The 9618-nt window shown below is 35.0% G+C and overlaps 1 protein-coding gene across 1 annotated transcript in view; it reads right to left on the reverse strand.

Moving 5' to 3' along the window:
- The window catches only part of LOC118749182, a 473359-nt gene that overhangs the window by 424999 nt on the left and 38742 nt on the right, over positions 1 to 9618 (reverse strand). The window lies entirely within an intron of this gene.

The following is a 9618-nucleotide window of genomic DNA, read 5'->3' on the forward strand; positions in this document are numbered from 1 at the left end:
ATTGGATACAATGTTCCAATTTTTAAATTCAAGTACTAAAAAAAAAACATTATTAAAAATTACCAACTTTTACATTTTTTATTTAACTAAATCACCTAATTTACTCACCTAAATTATTTCTTAACAAGTAAAAAAGTCTAAGTTCGGGCGGAGACGAACATGAGATAAACTTATATAGATATATGTGAGCGGCCTCACGCCCATTTTCCAAAATTCAATAATAATGTTACTTCTTTTCAAGGGATTGTTTGGGTAAAATTAGCGTCCTTAAATTTCGAAATATCGAAGTCTCAAGCATTTCTGAAATTTACCGTTATGAAAAAGTGGGCGTAATTTTAGTCCGATTTCGATAACTTTCAACGTTTTGCCTTTATGTGGCAACCACAATAATCGTCCCGAGATGGTACACATTGATCGAACGGTTACCGAGATACACATATGTGATCATAACTGGGCGGGGTCACGCCCATTTTCCAACATATTATTATAAGCGTATTTTTTGCTAAAGAAGTTTTGCAAACATCAATCTTGAATAAATTAGCTCCAGTATTTACTGATTTATCGAAGCATTCGTATTTCTCAAATTACCGTTATATGGGATGTGGCATGGTTATTATCCGATTTATTAAATTCTCAGCCGTTTGGTATGTTTTGTGAAGGCCAACAACTGTGTCTGTGTTTGGGAGAAATTGGCGGAGCGGTTCCCAAGGTATACACATGTAATTATAAGTGGGCGTGGCTACGCCCATTTTCCAAAAATTTATAATAGATGTTCTTATTTTTCGTCTAAAAATTATTGCAAATATCAATTTTGAGTGAAGTATCTTCAATAGTTAATAAAATATCGCAGTATTTCTGAAAATTACCGTTATATGGGAGGTAGGCGTGGTTATTGTCCGATTTTTCCCATTTTCAATACCATCCATCCTATGCCCGAAAGAAGTGCACGTACCAAGTTTCGTTAAGATATCTAAATTTTTACTCGAGTTATCGTGTGCACAGACGGACGGACGGACGACAGACAGACAGTCACCGCTTAATCGATTTCTCTTTTCATTCTGATCATATATGTATACATTTGTCTATATCTATTTCGATTCGTTGTGCCTGCTTCAAACAACCGTGATGTGAACAAAGTTATAATACTCTTGTGCACAAGTGCGTTCGGGTATAAAAATACTTGACAACCGCATTCGCATCCGCATCCGCGGATGTTAGCGTTTAAACATCCGCATCCGCATTCGCATCCGCGGATGTCCAAAATTCCACATTCGCAACATCCCTGATACATATGTATATTTCACAATTTTTTACAACTTCCAGTTTGATTGACTTACTTTTTAGCCATCATAGTTACACTTTCTTATGTAAATTTTATAAACGCAAACTCCAACGACTAAAAAACAGCAATAGAAGGATGAGCGATTAAAAAGTATTCACAGTCGCTAATTGAGCGACTTAGCGACACTCACACACAATAGCATCGATAAGCGACAATCGCTTAATAGTCGTTTATCTACTGCCAGTCGACATTCGCAATAGGGGTGACAATTAATTTATACGTTTCTTGAGGGGTAGGGTGTAGTGAGCCCCACCCTTACTTAGTATATGCGGTTCATATTGCTGAGTCGGCGTGTTTGTTGTGACCTTCCTGTGCATAATTACCAGTGTACTTGATACTCACGGCTAGCACTATCGTTTAGCGTACGGCGCCGCATGAGGTACACTTGATGCTTGCTATTGCAAGAGCAAGATCAGGTTACCGAGCATACATATGTGGGTCAGCGCACATGTACCATATGTACATAAGAATTAAGATTCAAACAAAAAAATAAAAAATAAAAAAATGGTAGTAGTGTACTTTAGCGGAACCAGGTCAAAATGGACGGAAAAAGTTCGAGAGTGGGATCAGTCGACGCGTCTTAACGGCAATAATAACAATCCGAGACCGGAAATTAACATTTTTAATTCAATAGTTATTTGCAAAAAACACTTGCACTTTCCGCACTATGTTTTGATGAATTTCACGCAAATGAGTGGAATAAATTAACTCAATTTAACACGTATTTATTAGTTTTCATACATTTGTGATGTTTTAAGTGTACACTTTCGCGAAATTCTGTATTTAATAGCAATATTCCGATGGTGAAAATCCGCACAACAATCTTGTGTAGTTAATATAAATAAGATGGAGGAAAACTGGTGCTGCCACTCTATTAATACAATTTGTATTTAAACTTTAAAAACACCCAAATTATGCACAAGAAATATACTTATGTGAAAAGGGGATTTCTGTTCCTTTTCTTCGAACGCAGAAAGGAGAATTCTACGTAGTGAGGGTTATAATCCCTAAGAGCGGCCGAAGGCCGCCTACGCAAAAAGGTGTTCTCTGCAAAATGTGTTCTGCCCCTTTTCTTTGGCAACACAGAAGGGAGAATTCTACGTTGGGAGGGTTATAATCCCTAAGCGCGGCCGAAGGCCGCCTACGCAAAAAGAAGTTCTCTGCAAAAGGTGTTCAGCCCCTTTTATTTGGCAACACAGAAATAAGAATTCTACGTAGTGAGGGTTATAATCCCTAAGCCCGGCCAAAGGCCGCCTACGCAAAAAGGAGTTGGACGCACAAAAACTTTTTTAATAGTGGCAGCAGCAATTTACCTCCATTTTATTTTTAATAGAGTGGCAACACTAGTTTTCCTCCATCTTATTTATATTAACTTCACGAGATTGTTGTGCGGATTTTCAACATTGCAATATTCCAATTTAATACAGAATTTCGTAAAAATTTACACTTAAAACATCTTCTTCTTCTTATTTGGCACTACAACCGTTTGTCGGTTTGGGCCGAGACCAAAAAGCTTTTCCAATTGCTCCTCTCCTGCGCGAATTTGCGCCAGTTGGTTATCCCGAGCGCAGACAGGTCCTTCTGCACTTGGTCCTTCCAATGCGTTCGTGGGCGCCCTTGCTTTCGTTGTCCACCCATGGGTGCGGAGTCGAAGGATCTTTTCACCGGAGAGTCGTCATGCATGCGTACAACATGTCCAAGCCAACGCAATCGCTGTATTTTTATGCGCTTAACTATGTCCATGTCGTTAAAAAGCTCATACAGTTCCTCATTCCATCTTCTCCGATATCCGCCATCCACGAAAACAGGGCCGTAGATTTTGCGTAGAATAGTTCTCTCGAAAGCCCCCAAAGCCTTCTCATCTTTGTTCGACATCGTCCAAGATTCTGCGCCATATAAGAGGACGGGCATGATGAGAGATTTGTAGAGCGTGAGTTTCGTTCGTCGAGAGAGGGCTCTGCTTTTCAATTGCCTACCGAGCCCAAAGTAGCACCTGTTGGCAAGAGTTATTCTTCGCTTGATCTCCAGGCTGACGTTGTTGGTGGTGTTTATGCTGGATCCTAGGTAGACAAAGTCCTTCACTACTTCAAAGTTATATCTGCCAACAGTGACGTGTGTCCCGTAGCGCGTGGACTCTTTATATGTTGCCAGGAGGTACTTTGTCTTTCCCTCGTTCACCGCTAGACCAACCTCTTTAGCTTCTTTTTCTAAACTGGAAAATGCTGCGGTTACGTCCCTTTGTTTCAGACCTACGATATCGATATCATCTACATACGCCAGCAGCATCGTTCTTTTGCTATATATGGTGCCGCTGCGATTCAGATTGGCAGCTCTTATTACGCTTTCCAGCATCAGATTGAAAAAGTCGCACGAGAGTGAATCGCCTTGTCTAAAACCTCGTTTGGTCTCAAACGGCGCGGAGAGGTCCTTCCCAATTTGGACGGAGCTGAAGGTTGTGCTCAACTTAAAACATCACAAATGTATAAAAACTAATGAATACGTGTTCAGTTGAGTCGTTTACTCCATTTATTTGCGTCAAATTCATCAAAACATAGTGCGAAAAGTGCAAGTATTTTTTGCGAATAACTCTTTAATGAATTAAAAATGTGAATTTCAGGTCTCGGCTTATTGTTGTTCGCATTAAAACGCGTCGATTGATACCCCTCTTTTTTTCATCAATTTTGGCCTGGTTCCGCTAAAGTGCACTTTTCCCAAAAAAATTAACAGAAGCAACACCTGACAGCTTTAAAATGCTAAAAGCAGTACTGAAGGAAGTATTTAGATCGAACAAAACAGCTTCTAGGGTACATGCGGAAATTTCAAAAGGTCAACAAGGCTCCAAAACAGTTTTTGCTTTTGCTTCACGCATACAAAATTTAATAGCTTCGTTAACCGAACTACAGGTAATTGAACAAGGGAATGAACACGGAGAATTGATAGTTAAGTTTAATGACCAAATTGACATGACAGCTTTCAAGAATGGCTTAACAGAACCTCATAAGTCAATAGTAGGTGCAATCCCGTATTCCTCGGACTAAAACTAGTAAAACTGTGAAAAAATAAAAATTCGCTCAGAGCGAGAGTAACATTGAAAAGTACGGGATCGCTTTCTAGTAAAAAATGGTAACTTCTGTCAACTGCAACATAACCTCCAAATTTTGGTTGTAAATGTTTGCTTATTATGTATGTAAACACAATCAGCTGTCACATGTAAATAACCAAAAATACTTTCAAATTCATTAGAATCCACTTAAACAAATAATTGAATACTTTTCAACATGAATTAGCAGAGTGCACTTTTCTTTTGTTTACAATTTGGTTGCTGATCGTTTGACACATTTACCAGCAAAAAATTCTCGGACTAAAACTGGTAACTTCTGACAGAGAGAGAACCGTATTTACTCTCTTTTTTGTCTTCTCAATAGTCAGAGAACCGAGTACGGGATCGATTTCCAGTAAAATCTGACTGATTCTGACTATTTCTGACTAGTCCGGACTCGTACGGGTTCGCAACTATTAATAGCTTCAACGCCAACAAAGTTGGTAGAAGCAATTCACATAGCAACTGAAGTAAGCCCGAATCAGGCATACAGAAGCAGGCACCTTTGTAACAGGAACACCAATCCAACTTATAGTCGAACCAATACACTACAAGAGCTGATTTCATACCATACGCTTGCAAGCTTTTATCGTTTATCGTATGAAAATTCATAATAGGGGGGTTAGTTCTAACTTAACCTCAAGTTGAGTTCAAACCTAAATGTTAGTTGGGTCACTACATAGAACTTTCCTTTCTGTGTTGCCAAAGAAAAGGGGCTGAACACCTTTTGCAGAGAACACCTTTCTGCGTAGGCGGCATTCGGCCAAGCTTAGGGATTATAACCCTCACTACATAGAATTCTCCTTTCTGTGTTGCCAAAGAAATGGGGCTGAACACCTTTTGCAGAGAACACAGAATTGCGGAATATGACCCCAATTCCCCTACTATTTATACAAATCTGAACAAAAGAACCTTAGCGTATTTTTCTTTTAATTGTATTTTCATAAAAAAGCTGGTGGGCTTTCAACCCCACCCCTAAAATTGATCAAAATTTAGGACGCGTCTGGACCCCAGTAACAAGAATCCGAAAGCGGAAATTAACTTTTTTTACCCGATCAAAAGTTATTAAAAAAAAAACTTTCTCACAATAGCACCTTTTTTATTCACTTAATACACACACACAAACGCACAAATCGCCCATATTTCACCATACATACAACAATGTCAAAATATCGCTAAAAAACTTATATATTTTATTTATTATAATGTAAACAATTTTGGCGTTCTCAACGCAAAATTCACCTGCTGATGTGCGGTGTTTCCACTCTCTAGCACTCCGAATTAATACAATTACCCAACGTCTACACCTACCAACTATTTCCGCGTGCCTTTAAGAATGTGGTTTATAATGCAATGCAACCTTGTTTCAGAATTTGGAATTGGTATGGGGTGGCATTGCGATTATGGAAGTTTCCAGTTATTTTCTTGGAAAGAAAAAAAATATATATATATAAAATATAAAATAATAATATAAGGGAAGAAAATTCGCCTGCGGCCATTTTTTTTAATAAAAATCGATACTTCGATATATAATATTTTTATAAAAAAATATGAACATTAAATAAACAAAGCAAAAATAGCCAAAACTAGTCAAAATGTCACTTGACTTGATCAGCTGACCACAAGGGTATGTATGTATGTATATATTTATATATATTAATTTAATTTAATTTTTCCAAACTTATTTTTTTCATTTTTATTTATTTTTCTTTAATGATTTTTTTAACTGTTTTTTCATTTAATTTTAGGAACTTATTTTGTTTTTGTTTTTTAAATATTTTCTTTTAATTATTATTTTTTGTTATTTTTTGGCCTTATAACAATTGTATTCAACAATTTTTATTGAGCTCGAGGCCGTTTTTTTTTAATGAAAATTTATTGTGGAAAAGCAACAATAATTTGAAAAAATGGTAGAAGTGATAGCTATTTCGGAAATCACCACATTTCCTCATCAGACTTCTTTCAGTAGGAATCGAACCGACGATCCCACTGACTCAGCCAGTTGCCTGTGCACCGTGCGTTATATATTTTATTGTGTAAAAACTAAAAATTTATTTTTTAATTTAATTTTTTCGGTTTTTTATTTATTTTTCGTTAATGATTTTTTATAAGTGCTTTTTCATTTAATTTTTAGAAACTTATTTTGTTTTTCTTTTTTAAATATTTTTTCTTAGTTATAGATTTTATTGTATAAAAATTAAAAATTTCCAAAATCTGCCCGTATAAGCGACTTAATTGTACCTAGCTTTAATTATCTCAACTCTGCAAGACTATTTATTGTCAACGCCACGCGTTTGTGGAATTCTATTCCACCTGCTACTCGCTGCAGCTTAAACAAGGGCAACTTTAGGAATGTGTTGTTTTCGTACTTTCGTCAATAAGTTTTTGTACTCTGAGTTTGGTTATCTGCTAGGATTATCATATGTGTATGTATTTATCTACACATGTTTACGTTTGTGTCGTTGTGTTTTTACTTAAGTAATAATATTAGTGTTTAGTCTTAGAATTAGTTGAATTTTTCTTTTATTTTTTATTTATTTTTACTTATTGTTTTCCTTTCGTTGCTTTATGTTTGTGCTTTATAGTTACTGTTGTACTTTAAAAGAGTTTTAAGATCTAATTGTACTAATGAATTTGTTTAATAAATTAAATGAAAAAAAAATCATCTTTTTCGTTTTTTTTTTTTTATTTAATTTGTTAATTTAATTTCCTTATAATTTTTAGATTTCATTGTGTAAAAAAGAAAAACATTTCTTTCATTTACTTTTTAGAAATTGACTTTTTCTTTTTTTTTTTTATTGAATCTTTTATTCTTTTGTTAATTTCATTTCGTTTTAATTTTTAGATTTTATTGTTTAAAAAAAGAAATATTTTTTTTTAAATTACATTATATACCTTTTAGAAATTTATTTAATTTTTTCTGTAAATTTTTTACTCTAGTTGATTTCATTTTCTTTTAATTTTTAGCTTTTATTGTTTTCAAAAGAAAAGTATGTTTGGTTTTTTATTGCTTATTTAATTTTTAACCGACTTTTAATAAAAAATTATAGTTTTAAAAACTAAAACCTCCCTATTTTAATTGCCATTCGTACTGTCATCATGTAACTTGAGAATAGAAATTGCTGCATCTTTTAGGCGCATCAATATTACAAGTTACATCCCGAGCTAATAAAAGGAAGGTAAAAAAGGTGGAGGTTATCAGGTCGTGATCATTAGAGGGTGGCGCCGAATGATCTATATGGTTTAAATGGTTTATAACTTTTTTATTTATGCGATTATTGTAATTTTTTTTTTTAAATACAGTATTTATTGGGGAATTTTTTGCAATTAGCTTTGAAAAATGATATCCTGTAAGTGATGTACATTTTCTGCTTCGCACATACGTGCTCTTTTTAGGATATTTTCCATAACTTTTCGCAGAATTTCGGGTGTAATGGCCATGATTTCATTTCGAATGTTGGTTTGGAGTTGGAGAATGGTTCTTGGTTTGTTAACGTACACTTTTTCTTTCAAATATCCCCAAAGAAAACTAGTAAAAAGAATTCAAACCATATAGCTCATTCGGCGCCACCCAGTATTATAACCAGAAATTTGAGTTTTTTTTTTGGCCGCAATTACGATTTTTTCAAGGTAAAATGACGATTTCTCAGCAAAAGCATTCGGCAACGCTGCTGGCAGGTGGATCCCGTTGGCATAGAGTAAAAAAAAACTGTTATAAAGAATTCAAACCATATAGCTCATTCGGCGCCACCCAGTATATATATACATATATATAAATTTTTTTTATATGAGAATTGAAGTCGGTTTTGTTTTTTTTTCTTAAAAATAACTTGTTCTAATTTAATTTTTAATCTTTTATTTATTGATTTTTATAGTTTTTAATAAGAAAAGTATATATATTTTTTAATTTAATTTACTTTTTAAACAACTTTTTGCTAAAAGGCGAACAGCATAAGGCTAAGACCTCGTCGTTAGCAGATCTTTCAATTAGTCTTTCGAAAGACAGTAAAGAGCTTTTAAGATACTAGTTGCCAGAATCGAAAGTTAGTAAAGAGCATCCAAGATATTTGCCAGAATCGGCATTTGTCTTACGAGAGACTGTGGTGAGTTGAAAGACAGTTGCCAGAACTACCCTGCTATTGAAACGGTGTTCACATGAGGCGATTTTCCAGGCAATTTTAGAGGCGATTACTTGAATAAAAAGTTGGCTGCACCCCAGCAGTATTGGAAGCGATTAGTTGAAAGGTCGTTCACACCAGGCGATTGTTGTTTTCAACTAAAAGTTGCCTGTAAAATCGCATCATTCAAACACCGTATGATTTTAACATTGAACATAATGATACACGGTGTGACCAGTATATTTTGATACAGAAACCAGGTGGATTTTTTTAATCAAAGCTGTATTTGTATTGAATAAAAAAGATTTGATCTAAAAGGCAGTTACTGTATTATATGGCCTTTGTTTGCCAAAACACGCTTAGTTCTGCATATTTTCAAAACTGTTGCATGCGGCACGCAACACGTCCAACGGTATATTGTCCCATAAGTCGAGTATTGCTGCTTTAAAACACATTAAGTTGCTGTATTTGTATTCGCTAAATTTCTGCACCATATAACCCCAAATGCAAAGTCGCCGTTAGGTGAGCTCGGGAGTCATTTTTTACAATTACATGCATGAAAATTTTACGTTTTATTTTGAACAATCCGACGATCTACCTAGTAAAATCAATTCGGATACGCTGAATTCAGTGGAGGTAATCATTTTTCTAGGTTAGGTCATTTCATCGAATTTCCTGGCAGGACCCGTTTTTGACCGAAATTTTACGATTTTCGATGGATCCGAAATTTTGTATTGGAGGGTTTATTTAGTACATCACTTTAATAGGCTTCATAGTTTCTGAAAAAGTAATTAATCATTCCAGACTTTTTTATTTTTTTGATGAAGAAATGAAAAAAAAATTCAAACTTTAAAGGCGCATTCATGATTTTAGTTTAGAACTTTTCTTTCATGTGGCTGTTGCTGCGTTTCTCTCCCACATGGAAGAAACCTTGTCAGCCTTAACAGGGGAGAAGTAAAAAAAAACGTTTTTTGTAATGTTTTAAATTTTGTATGAAAGCCTGTTCCTTTGTAAAAAAAAAATTAAGCTACCAATGAAGAAAATCGATGGATAAATAA

This window comes from Rhagoletis pomonella, unplaced genomic scaffold (assembly GCF_013731165.1).
Source record: "Rhagoletis pomonella isolate Grant_MI unplaced genomic scaffold, Rhpom_1.0 Rhpom_scaffold_00014, whole genome shotgun sequence".
Classification (NCBI taxonomy): domain Eukaryota; kingdom Metazoa; phylum Arthropoda; class Insecta; order Diptera; family Tephritidae; genus Rhagoletis; species Rhagoletis pomonella.